The sequence below is a fragment of the Acomys minous genome (genome assembly GCF_964271855.1).
Source record: "Acomys minous genome assembly, chromosome: 11".
NCBI lineage: Eukaryota > Metazoa > Chordata > Mammalia > Rodentia > Muridae > Acomys > Acomys minous.
The window spans coordinates 14,804,327-14,825,526 of record NC_140492.1 but is presented as its reverse complement, the minus strand read 5'-3'; positions in this window follow the sequence as shown (position 1 = coordinate 14,825,526).

Sequence of the window (21,200 nt, the reverse complement as noted above, 5' to 3'; positions counted from 1 at the left end):
TCCAGGTATCTCAATCATGCTCCTCCAGTGGCAAGCAACACATCCAAGAATATTTGTGAGACACAACTAATTTGTCATGATAAAAATGTCAAATAAGGCAAAATAATCTAATGTAGGAAAGAGCTGTAGAGGAATTTTAATCCAGCAACATAGGTATTCTTGCAAAGGATCACATCCAAAGGCCTAGGTTTGTGTGATTCAGGTGGCATCTGACATGCCTTTTAGCACACACCTTTAATCCCTCTGGCTGGAATATAGAGACACACATTTAGTACACACTTTTAGCCCCCAAACAATGACATCTAACTGAAGTACAGACAAAGTGAGGAATCAGAGAACGATTTCACACAATGAGTCAGAAATAGGGTATGTCCAACTCTCATGACAACAAGCAGGAAGGAGAGGCAGCTCAAGAGCAGCACAGATGGGGCCGATGAGTGGAGTACAGTGCAGGAATACAGTGGACTTCCTGCAGTCAGTACAGTACCATTCCGTGCAGTTTGGTTGAGTTTGGTGTAGGCAATTTAGTGCAGTTTGTTACGTGGAGTTCAGAGACAGTTTTTCCAGGCTGAACAATCCAGTGAAGAGCTTAGAGAAGCAAGTTTTAATTAGTCAGATTGAAGAGGAGTTTTATGCTAAAACAGCTTAATTGACACAGTGATCCAGTATTCAGAAGAAAAACAAAATGGAAAGGGTGAGTTTATTCAGCGTTAATTCTTAGAGGCTGAAAACATTGAGGGCCTGGGTTAATAAACACAGGTTGGAATGTGAAGCTTCCCAGGTCTGTCAGTTTGGGAGGTTAGATTACATGGAGGCTAGAAGTTTCCAGGCAGAAGCCCAGTGATACTTAGACAGAAACGCTCTGGGCTCATCCCAAGCCGTGTATTAGTAAAGCTTGGGTATGGCTGCCATCTCATCCCACCATGTGAGGAAACAAGACATTTACGAAGAGAACACTTACTGTTTATTTAATACCAAGTATTGATCCCTGAAAACAGACAGACAGGTAACATTAGACAGTCTGAACCGGTTGTGCTCATGCACTTAGAAACAACTCCATAGACAAATTAGATAGAGTTATATTTATGTATATAGCAATTAACAAGAAGAAAAATGAAAAGCATAAATAAATTGAAAAAGAGTAAGAAAGGGCATATAGAAGGACTTGGAGGGAGGAAAGAGAAAAGTAAATGATATGATTATAATATAATCTCAAGGGCCAGGTCCATCTGGGACACAACGAACAGGTAGAGTTGAGTTGGGCATGGACCGCAATCCACATTAGCTGCTATCCCAAAGAGGACTGTGGGGCATCTGAGTACCTTTGGGCTTGGACCGTTCTCTGGCCCTGCCCATATGAGACACAGAACTAACAAGCAAATGTGAGTCAGGTGTGGGCCACAACTCACATTTTCTGCTATCCCAAAGAGTCCTTTGGGACACCTGAGCAGCTTTGGGCTTGGATCTCTCTTTGCCCATTGCTTACCAGCAGGGCCCATCTGGGTCACAGAAAGTGAACAAATTTCACCCCAGGTCCTCCCCTTAATCTATTCATGAGAAGTGACCCTGATGACTTGAACATATCTGAAATTCCCCTCCTCTGAATAGTTCCATTATGGCAACTATTTCATATTTCAGTATGAGTTATGATGAAAACAGTTAAACAACAGAAGCCGTAAAAAAGATTAGATTTTTAAAAATAATGAATACTGACTTCATTATTTCTCCCTGAGCCTAAGAAACACAGAGCTGCATCTTCAAACATAGACAGAATCATTTAGTAAAAAGTCACGTGACCACTTTACTCACTTCTACAGCTGAAGCCAAATAATTCTCATTTATTTCGAACAATGCTTTCCATTTAAGTGGAAACTGTAGTTTTGTGTACCAGCTTTCATTCTTTTTTTTTTTAAGAAACAAAAATTACATCTGTCAATGTAGTTCATTCTTTTAAATTTTAATGATATTTCTTTGTTTATTGTATTAAGAGAGTAGATTCATTTTACATATTTAATATCCCTAATCAGAAGTTGTAAATTTTCCAATTTCCATTGCTATTTCAAAAATTGCATCTCTAGATATTCATCTTAGTGCTCACTTATTTTATACTGATTATTTTAGGCTACTAAATATAAATGAGTATACAGCTATATAAATCAACAGGTACACACAAAGATATACAACTGAGGGAGAGAATAGAATTTTAATGTTACCAATTTTTTCCTATATAAATATAAGATGTAGGGTTTTTACTTAATAATTATGTGTCTGTCTGTGTGTGTGTGTGTGTGTAATTTTTCTGTTAATTCTTTAGTCATCTCTCATGTTTATCACCTCTGAAATTCTCTCATAATCCTATTGTCTGTTCTGAATGAATATATGTGTCATCGTAGAACAGAAATCTCTTTTTAGAAAAGAAATTACAGGAAATGGAGCCCAAAAATTGCAAGATCCAGAGGATCAGGGAATTTGCTATGACATTGTGTCTCTTAGTAATATCAGAAGCTAAACCTATATGTAACATTTCACCAAGAACACTGCTCAAATGTGAGCTGAACGTGGATGACACCAATGGACATGCTGTACTGAACAGGAAAAGGCCCTCAGCCCTATGCAAAGAACTGTCAGGAACTGAGGAAAGCCAGGAGTCTCAGGGCAGAGTACAGATAGGTTGTTCAGCATCAAATGGTTAGCATTATAAACATATATACAGGTAACATTGTATAGACTAATCAGGTTCATTCAAGAATGTGTGCATGTGCAAAATTAGAAGCTATCATATGAAGGACATTGGGGAATAGTATACAGCAAGTTTTAGGGTGCAGGGAGACACCTTTTAATTATGAGCTCAGGGGCAAAACAAGTTCACCTGAACAAGGTCAAGGACAAGATAAATATTTTTATTCTAAGAGGAATACCATTGCACAATGTGTCAAAGGCAAAGTCAAAATTTAAAAACGTGGAAATTTTAGTATTCAGTGTCTGATGCCAATTCACAATACTGTGGTCATCAAAGGTCGCGACAGGTCCCTTTCTACTGTTCTGACATAAGAAACACACACAATTGGTCTCCTAGGCTTACTGTCACACTGCTCCACGGATGTGTCTATCTTTGTAGGTCAGGCCATGACAATAACATCACAAAACTGCTGGCGTCTCCACATGAATTGGCCTGTGACCAGTAGTCTCAACTGGGCTTTTATAAGGGACTTTGGCCCTGCCATGTGGAGTGAACCTCAACATCTTGTGATCCTTTCAATCATGGGAGTTCTACCACACCTGATGCTGCTCTTTCAACAGTGACCACTCCTGGCCTCTCACACTACAAAACATCTGCTACTCTCCATGAATTACTCTTACTTTCACAAACCAGCAGCATTTAAGACTCTTACACGTTACTCTTATCAACTTCTCATAAACGGTAAAACCTTGGCCCCTTCTAGATCACAGCCTCTGTTTATTGACCTTGAAGAAGCACCTCTAAGATTTTAGTCTCAGTGATGATGGTTTCTTCTTAATCACAGCCAATCCTTCAGGCGTCGCTGACCAAACTATCTATCAAATGCCACTAATACAGTTTTCAAAAGATTCACAAATTCATCTCTGAAACTTTACAAGCCAGACCGCCAACATCTTCACTGTTGTCAGCATTACCTTCTAAATTTCCAAAACAGTTTATGAAGTTCAGAATACCCATTGGTTTTTCTATCCCAAAGCTCAAAAATCCTACAAAAACAATATGGTCAGTCTACTTTGCCGCAACAAAATTCCACACACTTGGTACCATTTTTGTTTTGTTAGGGATCCTATTAAGGTGATATAACAACACAAACAAGACAGACTTGAGGGGGTAAGGGTGCCTTTCATCTTTTTTCTTTAACCATAGTCTATCTTAGCAGAATGCCAAAGCACTGAAAAAAATGCTCTCTAAACAGCCTGATGCTGTGACTTCTTGACCATGAAAACAAATGTTATGAAATTATATTTTAGCTCCAGAACTATTTGTAGAAAATTATTTCAAATATGATGCTGTTCTTTGTGGGGGGAAGTGTAGAAAATATTGCAATTAATTAAAATTTTCAGGTTCACTCAATCATTTGTCCTAGTTTGCTTCCTGTTTCTTTGATAAAAATCATGACCAAGAGCAACTTGTTTGTAGATTCTATGATATTTCTATGAGACAAAAATCTCCCAGCAAATTTTCTGTTCCTCTCACTCTAATGATCTTTCTGCCCCCTCTTCAGCTATGATCATTGAGTGATAGGTGCAGAAATGGCCTTTTTGATGTATCAGTTTGTTCTGGCCATTAGAAAGTCATTTGTTCTCTGCTTTTGGTTCAATGAAGTCTTATCACCATATTTGCCTGAACAAGACTGGATCTTTAACAAATAATAAAATCTATATATAGTACAAGACAATATGCCCTGAAATCGTTGGTGCTTATCACAAAAAAAAATGAAGGAAGGGAGAGAGGGAGAAAGGGAGAGACAGGGAGGGAGGGAAGAGAGAGAGAGAGAGAGAGAGAGAGAGAGAGAGAGAGAGAGAGAGAGAGAGAGAGAGAGAGAGAGAGATTGAGATTTTAAAGGAAAGTGCACTGTATTAATTTGGCTAATGCCATGAGTGTCTTTCTGGATCTGGGTTACCTCAGTCAGGATAACCTTTTCTAGTTCCATCCATTTGCCTACAGATTTTAAGATTTCCTTGTTTTAATAGCTGAGTAGTATTCCACTATGTAAATGTACCACAGACTCTTTATCCATTCTTAGGCCGAGGAACAACTAGGTTGTTTTGAGATTCTGGCTATTACAAATAAAGCTGCTATGAAAGAAACACATGATGTGTAGTCACTTATAAGCAGATATTGAACACATAATACAGGATAGCCACACCACAATACACAGACTTAAAGAAAATATATAACAAGGAGGGCTGTAGAGAGAAGGAGAAATAGAATAAACAACAGAAGCAATTGAAGAAAAGGAACAGTAAGGGAGCTTACAATAGAAGTCCTCTGAAAGACGACCCAGCAAGAGGTCCAAGCAGATGCTGACTCACAGCCAAACTTTGGGGTGGAGTACAGGGAATCTTCTAGAAGGGTTGGGGAATAGAAGGACCTGGAGGGGCCAGGAGCTCCACAAGGAGATCAATGCAGCCAAGAAATGTGGGTGGAGGGCTGGGGTGTTGCTAACTTATGCACCAACCAAGGCCCCAGCATGGTGTGGACCTACACCCTCTCCTCAGATGTAGTAGAGAAGCAGCACAGTCTACTTGTGTGTTGTATAACATGAAAAGTAGGGCCTACTTTTGACGTGGACTGTGTCGCCCACAAGTTGTTCATTTTCCGCTGGTGGGATGACTTGCCAGGCTACAAAGGAATAAGATACAGACAGTCCAGATGAGACTTCGTAGTCTGAGGTCAGATGTTAGGGGTGGAGAGGCTCCCCTTTCTGAGGACTAGAGGGGACGGAGGGAGAGGCTATGACTGAGACTGGGCGATACTGAGAGGTGATGAGGGAAGGGGCTACAATCCGGATAGAAAGTGAAAATTTTTATACAAAAATGGGGAAAAAAAGGAATGAAAAGGAAAAGGAAAGCACTCAATGCAGAATGGCATACAAAAGAAGGAGTACATCTAGGAGTACTTAGGTGGAGAGTTGTGTGGTGTGAATATGATCAAAATATGCTGTGAGAAATTCTCAAAGATCGATAAAATTAATTTTGAAAGCAGAAAGACTCAAATGGTATATACTCACTTATATCTGCATATTAGCCCAAGGGGCATGTCCCATGAAAGCCTTCACTTACCAGGAAACTGGGACAGAGGGGAGGACAACCCATTGAGACTCTGGATGAGAGAAGCATGGGAGAATAGCAAAGTAGAAGGATCCAGAGGGTCCTAGAAGCCTACAAGTAGAACATTATGATAGGCAGATTTGGGCCCAGGGGTCCCGCTCAAACTAAGGCACCAGCCAAGGACAATACAGGCAGTAAACTTTAAACCCCTACCCAGATCTAGCCAATGGACAGAACATTCTCCACAGTAGAGTGGAGAGTGGGATATGACTTTCTCACATACTCTGGTGCCTCACCTTTGACCATGTCCCCTGGAGGGGGAGACCTGGTGGCACTCAGAGGAAGGATAGCAGGCTACCAAGAAGAGACTTGATACCCTATGAGCATATACAGGGGCAGGAAATCCCCCTCAGGAACAGTCATAGGGGAGGGGAATAAGGGGAAAATGGGAGGGAGGGAAGAATGGGAGGATACAAGGGATGGGACAACCATTGAGATGTAACAAGCAAGAATAAATTAATAAAATAAAAAATAAATAAATAAAGTGAAAAAAAAAGAAAAAAAAGAAAAAACTATACACACACACACACACACACACACACACACACACACACACACCCATATTCTTAACATACTCTTCTGAATAAATCTGGAATTAAAAATTAGTTTATATGATTTTCATATATACATTTATTTGAAAAAATTACAAAATATTTATTCTGAAATGTTTATGAATAGAAATTCAGTTTATTGTTTTGCATTTTTCTAATGATTATTAGGCATTCATCTTCTGCATAAACATATTTACTCATTTTTTAAATTAGCTCCTCACTTTGATACGTGTTTTTTGTGTGTGTGCGTGTGTGCAAAACATTTTAGTCTGAGTCACTTTCATTTCTCTATTACAACTTTTGTCTCTTGTGCTCTGAAAGTTTTGTCCAAAATTTGCTTTAGATGTTGCAAGTACTTTAAGATTTAACTAAGATATACAAAAAGATTTACATTAGCTATGACCATTTGTTGTACATTTCAAACATTATGCCTGAGATTCCTGGAATTTTGTTGCCTTTCTGTTAGGAGTCCTGAAGCTAATAGCTAATTCTTGAATAGCAACAACTGTGGTCATTCAATATCAGATAATGTTTATATTTATTTATGTGTAGGTTTCATGCCTCTATTTATCAAACTACCTATCTATCATCTATAACTAATCTATTATCGTTACCTATCTATTTATAAATCAGTGATCACATATCTGTTTATCATCTATCATTCAATCTATCTACCATTATCATTTTTGTTTCTCTGTCTACATTTACATAGGTGACACTCAAATTACTGACATCAATATGCCACAAGGTGACAGATGCTGAGACATTCAGAATCAATAATATTTAGATTACTTATGAATGAGTTGAATGGTTTTAGATCCTGTGGAAATGTCAGAATCAATAGCAGACACATATTTGAAGGGTTCTTTCTCATGGAGATTTTACTTTCATTACTTTTTGTTATTCTAAAGCCCAACAGGGATTTAATTTCAGTGTCTAGGTAAACTGCTGTTGTTTTTAATTGCTACAATATCACAAGTCTCTGAACATGTATATTTAATTTCTTTTGTTTTGATAGAGTGATTAAACCCCTAGTTGACTGTCTATTTTTTCTTTTACCACAGACTGAATTTGATTGCCAAGTCTAACTACCCATGGGTGTTATACCAACTGTTTTATTGTCCTCTTTTTTTTGTAACCTTTCCATTAAAATAAACTCTTTTTTTATATATCTTTTTTGTCATTGTTGCCATATCATATTTAAGAATTTTATGATCTCTTGCTTTTCATTATGTTTCTCTCAGAGATTCCACTTCCAAAAAGTATACCAATGGAGTAATTATGGTCTAGAGAGGAGAATTGACACATAGTTTTAGTTAAGCTTGTTGAACTTAATAAAAAAATTCAGGTGTTAACTTATATTTGGAAAATAAATGATAGCAGTGTCAAAAATAAATTGTACAAGAAAAATACCCAATATATTTTTTAAAGTAAATATGATAGTGTCAAAGTTGCAGACTACAACCCTACCATACAATAGTCAGTACTTTTCTTATATGCAAATGCCAACCATACTGGGGGGAAAAATCAAGAACACTACCTTTCAAAATAGACTGTAAATCACATTTTGTGTTAAATCTTACCAAATAATTGAGAGACTTGGATAATATAAGTACTAATACATTGAAAAAAAAAAACAACTGCAGATTATACCAGAAGATGGAAAAATCTCAAGTTCTCATTGATCTACAGAGTTAATGAGTTGAAAACAACCCTAGAAAAACTATTTACCAATTTAGTTCAATATCCATAAAAATTCCAACATAATTATCCATAGAATATGAAAAATTAATTCAATTTTATAGGGAAATGCACAACCACCAGAACTGAATATATAAATCAACCCAGAATAATAACTGAATGTAGCCAGTATCATTATCCCAGATTTCAATATCCAGGTATTACAGGGCTTATAAAAATAAAAACAGTATGGTATTCACAATAAAAACAGGTATAATAATCAACAGCATCAAATTGAAGATCTAGACATGATTCTGATTTTTGATAATGAAGCCAAAAATAAACACTGGAAAAAAAGACAGATTCTTCAACAAAGAATGCTGGTCAAGTGGGCGTTCGCATTCAGAGGATTAAAAAAGATGCATACCTATCAACCTTCAGAAAACTCAATTCAAAATGGATCAATGGCCTCAACAGAAGACAAGAAACCCAGAATGCGACAGAAGGGGATGTGGAAAATAGTCTTGAACTCATTGCCCCAAGAAAGAATTTTTTATCAGTTTGCAAAGAGTGTAGCCATTAAGACCAACAATTAATACATGAGGCCCTATGAAACTAAAAAACTCTGAACAGCAAAGAACATTGTCATTCAAAGAGGCAGACTACAGAATGGGAAAGGTCTTTACAAATTCTACATCTGATAAGGATTAATATATAAAATATTAAAGAACTTAGCACAATGAACACTGTATCTGAGAGTAGCTGGGTAAAGGGAAATGATCAACATATATTCTATAAAAGATTTTAAAAATAAAAATAGAGGTGAAGGTGTTGACAAAAACCACACACCGATGTGTATGCATATATATATAATGGGAATAAACCTAACTGAAACATGAGAACACATGTCAATTTCAATGGTACCCTGTGGTTTTTGGTAGTTCTAGACTTCAAATAAATTTTCAATTAAAATAAAACTATCATTTCCTCTTATTTTTTCTCTCACTAGACCCTTTGAGATACCTTGCCTTCAGCACTTTTTATGCCCACCATCTTTAAATTAGTATTTTATTTTCTTTGATTATTATTGCTTTATATTTATTCATATATAAAACTATGATACAAATATATGTACATGTGTATGGATGAATGCAACATGCTGAATGCATCTTTTTGTGTGTATACAGTTTCACAGATGACCACTTAGTACTATAAAATCAGTTAGGGACCTAATCCCTGTGAAACACAGTCATAGTCATTAGTTCTCTGAATTTTTTTCTCTAAGTTAGAATGTTTATTGATATTGCCATGGTTTCAGCCTTGCTTATGCAGACATATGTAAATGAGACTTTCCCAGCAGTCTTCCTAGTATTCTGACTAGTACTCTTTGAAGCCATATCCTGCAGTGTTCCCTGTGTGATACATGCAGGATCTATGGTGTACATGTATCCATTGGTGCTGGGCTCCATTATTTGTCTATGTATGCATTGCTTCCAGTTGTTTTGTTTTGTTTTGTTTTTTCTGTGATGGTGTTTTAGGTGTCCATAAAGGTGCACTTAGTGGACCTCACATGCTGGGGCAATGGCTACTAATTTGAATTTAGGGCCTACTGAAGAGGAGGAAACTCATATTTGTTACTAGAAATCAAGACAACTTCCAGGACTAGTGCGTCCACGAAAGTGAGAAAATCATCTCCTGATGCCACTTTGCTAGACATAAAATTATTTGCCATATCTAAATCATATCTTTATCTTTACAAATACATGTAGCTATATGACCCTTTGTCAGAGAATCTTCTGTTTACAGAACTTATTTCAAGAATGCTCACAAGGTGAGTAACACAATTTTCTTAAAACATTTTCTCCTGCTTTCAGATTAAACTATAGGATGTGAATACAGGAATTATTTACTTTTGCTAGGAACCTAGTACATAGAGCTTCTGAGTAAATTTAAGTGTCAACATACCAAGTAAGTAACTATATATGAAAAGAATACTTCCATCTCCAAAGTAGTAAAGGTTTAATTTTAGATATAGTCATATGATGCATGGACATAAACATCAATTTACATATATTCATTATATATATTTATATGTTTGTTGCTTACTTGTACTGTCTGTTTTGGTTTTTGTTTTGTTATTTAGAGTTAAGATTAAAAACTACAAAGTAACAATAGAGAAATGAGAATATGCATTTATGTTAATATAAACATTATATAACAATTATATTTTCTGTGTAGAACAGGTATTATTAGTCATATAAGGATAAGCATTATCCTTAGAAAGTAAGTGTTAAAATATTTTAGGATGAAAATTTGTAGTGTCTTTAAAATTCTTAAACAGTTCATCAACTAAAAATAAAATAAAAATTGAGAAAGCAAGGTCTCTATGTACTACACTTGATCATAGAATAAATGGAATTTTGTGTACGTTGTATTAGTACTCCAAGAGAAACCAAGCATTGAAGATAAAAACTAATATTTAAAAGAGAAGAATTAAAAATGAAATAGTCCTCAAGAATGTGGGTAGAAGTGTAAAAATATAGAGAAGTTTTGAGAAAAGAGTAATTTTTTGAAGAAATTCCTATGATAAACTGTTCACTAAGCACCTGATTCACAACTGTACTGCTTTTTTTAAATAGAAAATGATCAAATCATTCATAGACGGGCATTATCAAGGCATATAACTACCTGGATCATAAAGCTGATTGTAGGCAATGTCAGAAAAAAAGCAATATTGTCTCAGTTATAATATATATTTCTGGGATTTGTGGGAATAAAACATTGAAAATGAACTTAAAATCATTCTAAATCATTTTCAATAATGGAATGATCAGCTATTATCATACACACATATTTGTATATAGTATCATTTCAGTCTTTCACATAAACACAGTAGATAAAAGAGAAAAATCAATGGCCAAATGTATTAAAAATTGAAAACTGGCACTCTGAAGCAAAGTATTAAATGGGATTAGTACACCAATGAGATATATATGCTCCGTTGTTCCTTCCAAAATTATTGCAACTATATTTTCAATACTTTTGAATCCATAAAGCAAGGAAAGTATCCCCAAATTGAAATGCTCATACACTATGAGTGACAGTGAATAATTGAAAAGAAAATAAACCTGTAATTTGCTGCAACCTAGATGAATCTAGAAGTCATTATACCAAGTGAAAAAAAAATCCGGTTACAGAAATACAAGTATTTCCTGGTGCCAATTGCAGTGACAACTCAAGTTGAATGCCTAGAAGTCGAGAGTGCAATTGTGATTGGCAATTCTGAGCAAACATAGAGGAAGCAGATAGGGAATGTCGATCACTAAATAGAAGCCACAACTAGACTGAATTGGGGTCTGGTATTCTTCTATATAGTACAGTGATCACTGTAAGCAGAATTTAAACAATTTTACCATAAAAATGAACATTTTTTATAGAAATGCTTCGATTTGATTTGTTTTAAAATTTACACATAATTGTAATTGTAATTATGACATCACTTTGTATTCCTAAAACACGTAAGTTTTAAGTTTAGTATAATTCCATTTTGTGTAAAATATAAAACCACTATTAATAGTAATTTTAGAAGAATCAGATATCTGATTTCAAGTACATTTCATACTATTACTTTCATAGCCACCATCTTATTTTATGAATGAGGAAATCAGATTGAAATGAAACCCTAATATTTTTTAAGCTTGCAAAATTTCAAATGCTTGGTATAATTTATTGAGTAGTATTTTGTAAGTAAAAATATTGGCCAAAAACATGTATAAACTTTTATTACCTATAAAATACTAAGTCATAGTAAATCACTGATAGAAAAATATTGATGGTTACAAATAAAGACTATTGTTACATATACTCATGTGAATATGTACTGATATAATGTGTCTCAGGTAACTATTTGTAACTATTATACATTAGTATTTACAAAAACTTAAATATATATAGATGTATATGAATATATATACTACCTAAAAATATGATAACCAAGGATGTCAAACCCATAGGGTCCTAAATAATAACTATAACTAAAATTTTTGAATATAACCATGCCTTTAAACTAAACATTTTATGTACTGTAAATGCATGGCTCATGCATGTATTCATGTGAATTTAAGAGGAATAATTTATTTCTAGTTCGTCTAAACTATATATTCTGATATTGTTTTAGGGGAATGAATATAACCATTGATTGAGCAATCATGGGAACACCAGTGATGCTTTAGCTTCTAATGTCATGACTCAGACAGGGGCCCAGCTAGGCTTTACAGAGCAGCAGGGTGCATGCGTAACAAGAGCAGCCCTGATATCTTTGAACCATGGGATTCTCAAAGGGGTTTCTGCCAACTCATAAGCTCTGTGTAACCTGAACATGTGCCTTCCCTGTCTAGAAGAGTCAGAGAAATTCCTATAATCAGTTCCTTGAAATTGGAAGTGATCCCACCAGGAGAAAATTAACAAATGTTTGTTTACCTGCTGGGTAGAAAAATTGAAAAATATCAACGTAAGGACATATTTGTTTTGATCTTGTATTGTGCTTGATTATTGTGCAGCAACTGGAAACTGACTGAATGCCAGACATCCAGAGGGAAGACAGACTCGGGAGGTGCTCACTGCTGGTGAGCAGATATTTTTCTCCTGCCAAATGCTTCTGCTCACCATAAAGCTGGCTCCAGGATATTTATACACCCACAACTACAGTGTAGTGTATGACAAATGCCACAGAGAATCCATCCATACATCTGCTCATCTCAGGAGATGCAATCTGAGCATCATACAAAAGGTCAAAGATTGACTTTATACCTCCTACATTAATTCTTAGACATAAATAATTTACTGAGTAGCTTTTAGATTAAGAGGACTGAAATTTTATTAACTGGTATTGCTATCAGTCTTTTGGGAAGCTCTGCTTATTATATTATCCTTAATATATGTCACATAAACCTTAGACACATATTTAAATATTGTATGATTCATTCAATTGAATTGATTTTTATTTAAAGGTATATGAAAAGCCATTTTAACCGGCTCAAAATAAAAACAACTCTATTAACCTTGAAATATAGTTCAGAGATAGTAGTATAAAACATTTTTAATGCCTGAGAGAGTAGTATTTATGTATTTTGAATGTATATTATATATGTATATGTACATATCACCTCTCTCTCTCTCTCTCTCTCTCTCTCTCTCTCTCTCTCTCTCTCTCACACACACACACACACACACATAAACACACAAATATATATCAGCAATAAATGAGAAAAAGAGGCCAAGAATTTGAAAGATATAAGAAATTTTCTTTGTGAGGTCTTGGAAGGAGAAAAAAGAAAGTGAGAAATGATGTAATTATAATTTAAAAAGAATAAAATATACATATTCTGGTTACTAAAATGAAGTTTCAATGTAGACTGAAGTAGTTTTCATGTCTATATTTTTGAAATAAAGATATTTTCGTCTAGGCCAGAAATTGTATGTAACAGAAGGCAATATATCTTTAAAAAATCAATTCATTTGCAGATAACTATGGTATGCAAATTCTACACATATTTGAAAATAATTTTAACTAAAAATAATGCTTCCTATAACTTTCATATAAAGGTTTTGAAACATTATATTCTGCAGTCGTAACCATAAAAAACAACCTGAATAAATACATGCTTGTTTGGTTTTTCAAACTTTAATGTAGAAATACTTATAGCATTCTAGTGTAGCTTCAATATTTTAACTTTCTCAAAAAAATGTGTACATATCTCCTCCTCTATATTTCTCCTTTAGGACATTTGAGTCTCATGTTCAAAAGTAAAATTGAGTGCAATGCTTATAGTCAAGTGTGAAGAAACTAAAGCTTGGTCCTGAATGTCTTATGAAAAATCCTGAAATATTTTTGGTATTATTCCCAGAAAGATATAAGTAATTCAGATTTCAATATGGTTATCAACTAAAACATGCAGACTATAAGATATGGCTTTAGAACAAGTGCAAATCCTTTTAAAACCCTGGATCAGTTTTGGCCCTTTGTGCTCTCAGCACCTCAGACTGCGTGGACTTCTGAGAGAAATGGAAACACTCAGCTCTTCAGCCAAAATTCCTGTGTGCAATTTTGTCAGAGAAAAAAATCTAGTAATTTTTATATGCAATGAAAAGGAAAAATATCCTTTCCTTTCTTTTTATAATACATATCAGAAAGAACTGGAAACTTATTTTATCAGTTAACAATATTTGTTGTTGATATGTTCAAATCATAATTTTCCATTTAAAATGTTTCTCTAGTTCCTGTGGAGGATTAAGAGTTTACTTGAAATATAGATTAGTCAAGTCTCAAATAAAGAGTAGAAAGATCATAACCAAATTTACTGGAATCAAAAGGAAACAAATATGAAGCTCCATTTTTAAAGGTAATTTTTCTAACACCTTTCCATAATTTCATGTTACTGAAAGGCATTATCCCAGAAAGTATAGCCTGATATCTAAAGGTTCCTCTCTATTATCCTGGCAATAGGTTACTTATATTATTCTGCATGTTTACAGCTTTAATTATATTTGAATATGATGTTATAAAACTTTGCATTTCTTCAATACATAGTAGACAGTGAAGAAGAAAAGTTGCATGTGAAAAACTGTTTCGGGAAAAGCAGAATATGCTCCTCAGTAAAGTTTTATTATTTTAATTAAAAATACAGATAATTGGTGCATGAATAAATTTGAGACATGCCATTATTTTATGCATGCATCCCTCAAATGAGCACAGTGAGACTGTACATAAAGAGAGATGAATTTGTTTAATTTCCATTCCTTATTGTTGCAGAATTCTATACATTAGTATAATGTGTTTTGATCAAACACACTCCCTATTTCCAGTTCATACCATAACAGTCTACTATTTTTCCTCATCCAATATTAAATATTACTTTTAAAACCACCATGTCTACTCAGTTTTCCTCATATGTATATGAGTGTAGGACCGTGAATGGGAGCATCAATGGCCTATCATGGCAGAATCCTAAGCATAGTGCTCTCACAAGCAGCCAAAGACTATCTAGAATGTCCAAGATTAGAACAGGAAGCTCTTTTTTTAAGTTGTCGGCCAGAGCAACCCAAGAACTCCTCAAAATGCAGCTTTTCCTAGCTGCCCTTGCTTGCTTTCCAGAGGTGGAAGGTAAGTGGCTATACCTGAAGACGCCTGAAACTGGCCTAAATATCCCTAGCGTAGGACTACATCTCCTGGTATAAAAACGAGCTTGCAAGTTCCCAACAGCAGAGTGTGACCAGCATTCCTACAGAGCTATGACATCTGTGAACCACATCAATGACAGCCAAGACATAATAACTTTAGGGTGCCATTGTGCAATGCATTCCTTGATGGCAGCCAACATCTCTCTAATTGGTCTTAAAACCCACTCAAAAATTAAAAGAAAAAAACATATTTTGTACTAGAAAGTTAGTTAACTAGTCAGTGTTGTTTTTTTCTACTCTCCCCACATTTATTCAGTATATTTCTTTTTTTATTATTATTTGCTTTTTTAATTTTTATTAATTTATTCTTGTTACATCTCAATGGTTATCCCATCCCTTGTATCTTCCCATTTTTTCCTCCCTCCCATTTTCCCCTTATTCCCCTCCCCTATGACTGTTCCTGAGGGGGATTTCCTCCCCCTGTATATATGCTCATAGGGTTGTTGATGGGTTGATTATTGGAGGTGAATCTACAACCATTAATCTATTAAACCAGCTCAATTCCTAAAAACAAGATATACTCAATGTTCTTAACCCACAGGTACTTGTAACCTAGACCTCACCAATGTATGTGGCTTTACAATAGATGGAAAGTACTACTGAAAGCTGCAACCAATAAAAATGCACAGTAGTAGAGTCTAGTCATGGCTGATGAACCTACAAAACACTCTTGCACCTATTCCTCAAGGAACATTGTGCAAGAGAAGGTAAAAAGATTGTAAAAACCAAAGGATTAGAATTTGCTGTGAGATTGTGTCTTCTAGAAATATGAGAAGCTACACCTCTAAAGTCTTATCAACATTATTCCTCAAACATAAGCTGATCAAAGACAACACCAATGGTAGGTTTCACCTTTTCCAAACCTACTTTATTTAGGGTTCTTTAAATTATTATACCTCCTTTCCAACCTACCTACACTAGATAGGAGAGAAAGGAGATTAATGGGAACAGGAGAAGTAGACCTTGTTGAATTCAGTTCATGGGAGCAATTCCCCTGGCTTAGTTGGCAGGATTTCAGCAGACCAGGAATTCCACCAAAGTTGCTTCTGGAACCTGGAACAGCAGCCAGAACCTAGAGACTAGATGCCTTCGCTGGAGTGGTTCGCTCTAGGAGCTTCTCAAAGTGGAGCAATGAACAGTCAAAAAATAGCAGGACTCCAAAAGCCCCTCCTCCTGGTTTGGGATTAGAGTCTGTACTAGGATGTGTTTCAGCTGAAAAAAAAAAAAACACAAAACACAAAAAACAAAAAACCGAACCCTCACACAAAGTGACTCAAACTCCAAGTATTTAAATATCACCTGTTCTCTCACAAATCTGTTTCCCATCCCACACTTGGGATCTAAACAAAAATATGTTTACATTCATTACATGTCCTACACTTAGGATCAAAACAAAAACATGTGTATATCCAATACAACCAATGGACATGACAAAAATAGATAGGAAGAAGTCCACAGGTTCTCAACATTGCATAGTGAGTATAGACAACTGAAAAACAGTGAGTGAGAGATGGTCTTCTCCAGGGAAGAACATACCTATTATTAGTCTGGTGGCAAATAGTCCAGAAAACACATATTTAAATAACATTATACAGATCAAAATGTTTATATTTAGAAGTGTATATGAATAAATCTGCACATATACATAAACAATAATAATTAATGAAAAAGGAGGCAATAAATTTGAAGGAGAATAAGGAAGTGTACAAGGAGGATTCAGAGTGAGGAACAAAAAGAGAGGATATTATAACTATATTATAATACTCCTCAACAAACACTAACACCCCAAACAAGAAAAATGGCAACAGCTGTATTGCTGATAAAAAACACAAAGTGGAGAGCTAGTAAGGGTTCTGTAGTAGATATCTGAGGAAATAATCTATTACAACAAGAAGAAAGATTGACCAATAGAGACTTCTTTGATTGTGGTTTGAAGGTTTGATGAAGATTTGTTTTTTATGTACTGAGAAAATATCATGTTGTCATGGATGAGAAGGGAAGGTATAATATCTAAGGGTGTTGGAGTATGCCTACAATCCAGCAGTTGTCAGTTGGAGAAAAGAAGACCACGGATTCATGACCATACTAGGATAAGCAAGGTCAAGGATTAATAAAATGAGTGCAGTGAACTCAGATATGTTCCATTAAGTACCATCTACATGAGAGAGAGAGAGACAGAGACAGAGACAGAGACACAGAGAGAAACAGAGAGAGAGAGAGAGAGAAAGAGACACAGATATACAGAGAGAGAAAGACAGAGACAGAGGGACAGATAAAATGACAGACAGGGAAAAAGAGAGACAGGAGTGAGAGTTATTGCATAATATTACATATGAAAATTACCTGTATTTTTTGAAAAATATTTGTACAAGATACCTGGCAATATACTTCAGAAGGTGATTTTGTAAACAAACAGCAATATTTAGTCCTATTGAATTTATTTTATTTTTTACCAGTTGGGAAAATTCTGTTATTTTTCAGGATAAAAATCAAATTAAGATAAAATGTCATGTGTTGGATCATTTTCAAATGTAGACAGCAATATGTTTTTTTTATTGGCCTTCTTTTCAACATTTCCATTCTGTTTATCAACTACTAGAATAAAGAAAACCACTCCAGCTTTATGGAGTTCATATAATTTTATGACAATCAAGGTATATTGCTTTTAAAGAGAACATTACTTGTTATTTTTATTAAATATAATGTTAAAATTCTAGTTACATAGTTTTCACATAGAGTATTATCAGTATTTATTATGCTTTTTCCAACATTGTCTACACTATAATTTTATAGAATTTACATATATTATGTATATATGTATGTATTATATGGATAAATGTTTTAACTAGTTTTCTGTCAACTTGCTATAAGCTAGAGTTATCTGAAAGGAAAAACCTCAATTAAGATAATGCCTTCATAATATCTAGCTATATGGAATTTTCTTAATTAGGGGGTGGTGCCATCCCTAGACTTATGGTGTGTGTGTGTGTGTGTGTGTGTGTGTGTGTGTGTGTGTGTGTGTGTGTGTGTGCAATCCCTAATATTTAATAGCAAGCACTTGAAAAATTGACAAGCAAATGAAAAATAATAAAAAAACATACTTCCAGAATAAATGTCTATTATGTTAACCTTGACAGTGTACTTTAGGCATCACATCAAAAATCCATGCCACACATTGAAAGAGATGAATCAGATGAAGTGAAAATAAGAAAAATATTTGCAAGTCATATATCTGATAAAGACGAACATGCAAAATTATAAAGGACTCATACAATTCAATCGTAGGAAAACAAACTGATCATTGAAAACTGGATAAATCATGAATAACAATTTATTCTTAGAAGACACAACAATAGCCAGCCAGAATATTAAAAGATGTTTTGCATCCTAGACTATCAGGATATTCAAATTCACATTGGAATGAAACAGCATGCAAGCCCTTTAGAACATCTTCACCAAAAAGCCAAATATACTTACTGATGCCATTCATATGAAACATCTGTGTGAGGTATGATAACATATGATATGTGAAATCTATTTTCACTGCTATGTGCAGTGCCAATTAGGATCACGAAACACAGAGAAACAAGGGAGAAGAAATTAACTAGCATTTATGCTGCATCAATATGTCAACATGTTTAGTGTTCAACAGGAGGATTACAGGAAATAACGATGTACTGTTTATAGTATTTATACTAAATGAACAGCCTTTCTTTTCATTTAAGCATAAAACAAAACTGAAAATTTGAATATGTCCATTTGTTTCATTTTTGTGGTCATTTATAAAAATTAAATTAAATATGACAAACACTAAAGAGAAGTAATTTTTAAGTGTGCAGATAATCAAATGCACATGAATTTGAAACTACAAAAGAAGAAATCTAAGAGGAATCTTAACAGGGTAAATGAATGTAATTCAAAAGTGTGATTTCTATAAAGAAGAATGTTCATATTCAATTATTATGCAAAGATACTACATAGAAAGAATATTTCATCAAGATAAATAGAAATCACAAGGCTATCAAAATTTAGAGATGAAAACCAACCAGAAAGACACTAAAATACCTGTGCCTCAATAAAAGTCCTATAAGATCATAAGAATGAGTTGAAGGGATTTTGTTTTTTAAATTCTGAAAAACATTGAGTCTAGTTTCATATTTTTTGTTTGTTAATATTTATGATAAAGCTATTGTTATCAAGTACTTTTTTTTTTTTTTTTTGGTTTTTGGTTTTTGGCTTTTGGCTTTTGGTTTTTTGAGACAGGGTTTCTCTATGTAGTCTTGGCTCTCCTGGATTCACTTTGTCGACAGGAGACAGGGCTGGCCTTGAACTCACAGTGATCTGGCTGCCTCTGCCTTCCCAGTGCTGGGATTACAGGCATGCACTACCACGCCCAGCACCTCAAGTACCTTTGAGTTCAACTTCCAACAATACAGATATGTGGACCAATGACACAGGAAGGCAATTGCTTAGTGATCAATATAAGAATACACCGTGAAAAAAGAGCTTGTTTTTTAATGAGTTATGCTAGGAAATTTCAATAAACTGATATAACAAAATGGAACTGAAACCCCTTCATGCATTACAAAATCAATTAAATTTGGTCTAAAACGTATATATAAGGTCTGAAAACAAGCAACATCTAGAAGAGGTCACAGAGCCAAAACAGCCTTCTTTGTCGTCTAAGTTCTGTGACAGTTGTATGTGCTCTTTGAGAGTAACTGAGCCACATGTTGAAGTTTCCCCTGAGGGTTTTAGTATTATGTAGAAAGCAGCATGAGATAGAGAGAGAGAGAGAGAGCTACAAAGAAAGAAGACGAGAACAGGGCATGAAGGAGATGACACAGAACAATTCTGTTTCATGTATGTTAATCCCTTCCGTTATGCTCTGGTCTTGAATCTACATAAGATTTACATTCTTTGCAATGTTCTTGGTTTCTCAAACTGCTTTCCATGAGTGATTACTTATTGAACTAAACATTCATAACAATAATGTATACACAATTGAAAAGACAAACAATGCTTAGTCCTTAAAGGATATAAATAAAGAAGACTAGAAATGTAGAGTACTTTAGAGTTTAGGTATAACTTTAGTAAAATGCATAAAATGAATATTAATTAAAGGAAAAATGTGAGGAAAGAGAACAAATACAAAGCAGAGTGACTAGAGACTAAACACCAGTTAAGGAGACAAGGAAGTGGGTCTAATTATTTAATTAACAGGATAAATAAAATCAATGCATTGGTAATTTGTCTGATTAAGCACCATTTTCCATTTTAATGTTCTATGTAGATCAAATTAGCTATGTATTAGTTGGGCTCATTTGCATTCATGGAAAGAAACCTTAACTTGAATTACTTTAAAAGGAGCAAGACAAATGCTACCCTCAGACTTTTTCAGAGACTCTTTCCCTTGGAGTGAACGTCAGTGAATACAGAACTCATGGCTAATCCAGGTGTTGGAGCTCTATGTTGAATGGGTGTCCAGACCTAAGCAAAGCACCTTTACCATCCTTTGTAAATGACAAGGTGGGAAAAAAGTATGATCTGAAGGATAGAGAGAAGTCTGCAAGATACAGCCATTGCAGTCATGAACCCAAAGAAGCTGTGAGGAAATCTCTGGGCCTGAAAGAGAAATCAGACCCTCAACAATAAGACATATATGGAGGAAAGAAGACTCAAGGGGTCCCTACCACTCATTCCTCAGTTATTGAACCGTGAAAGAGAGATGGGAAATGTTATTTCACTTGGGCTTCCACGAATAACACCTACCAGACTCCAAAACATTGTGCCAATGCAATGGTCCCACAGGACTAAGATGAAAATAAACCAAGGCCAATAGTAGTGTCTGGGAAAGAGTCTCTTAGAGAGGGTGGG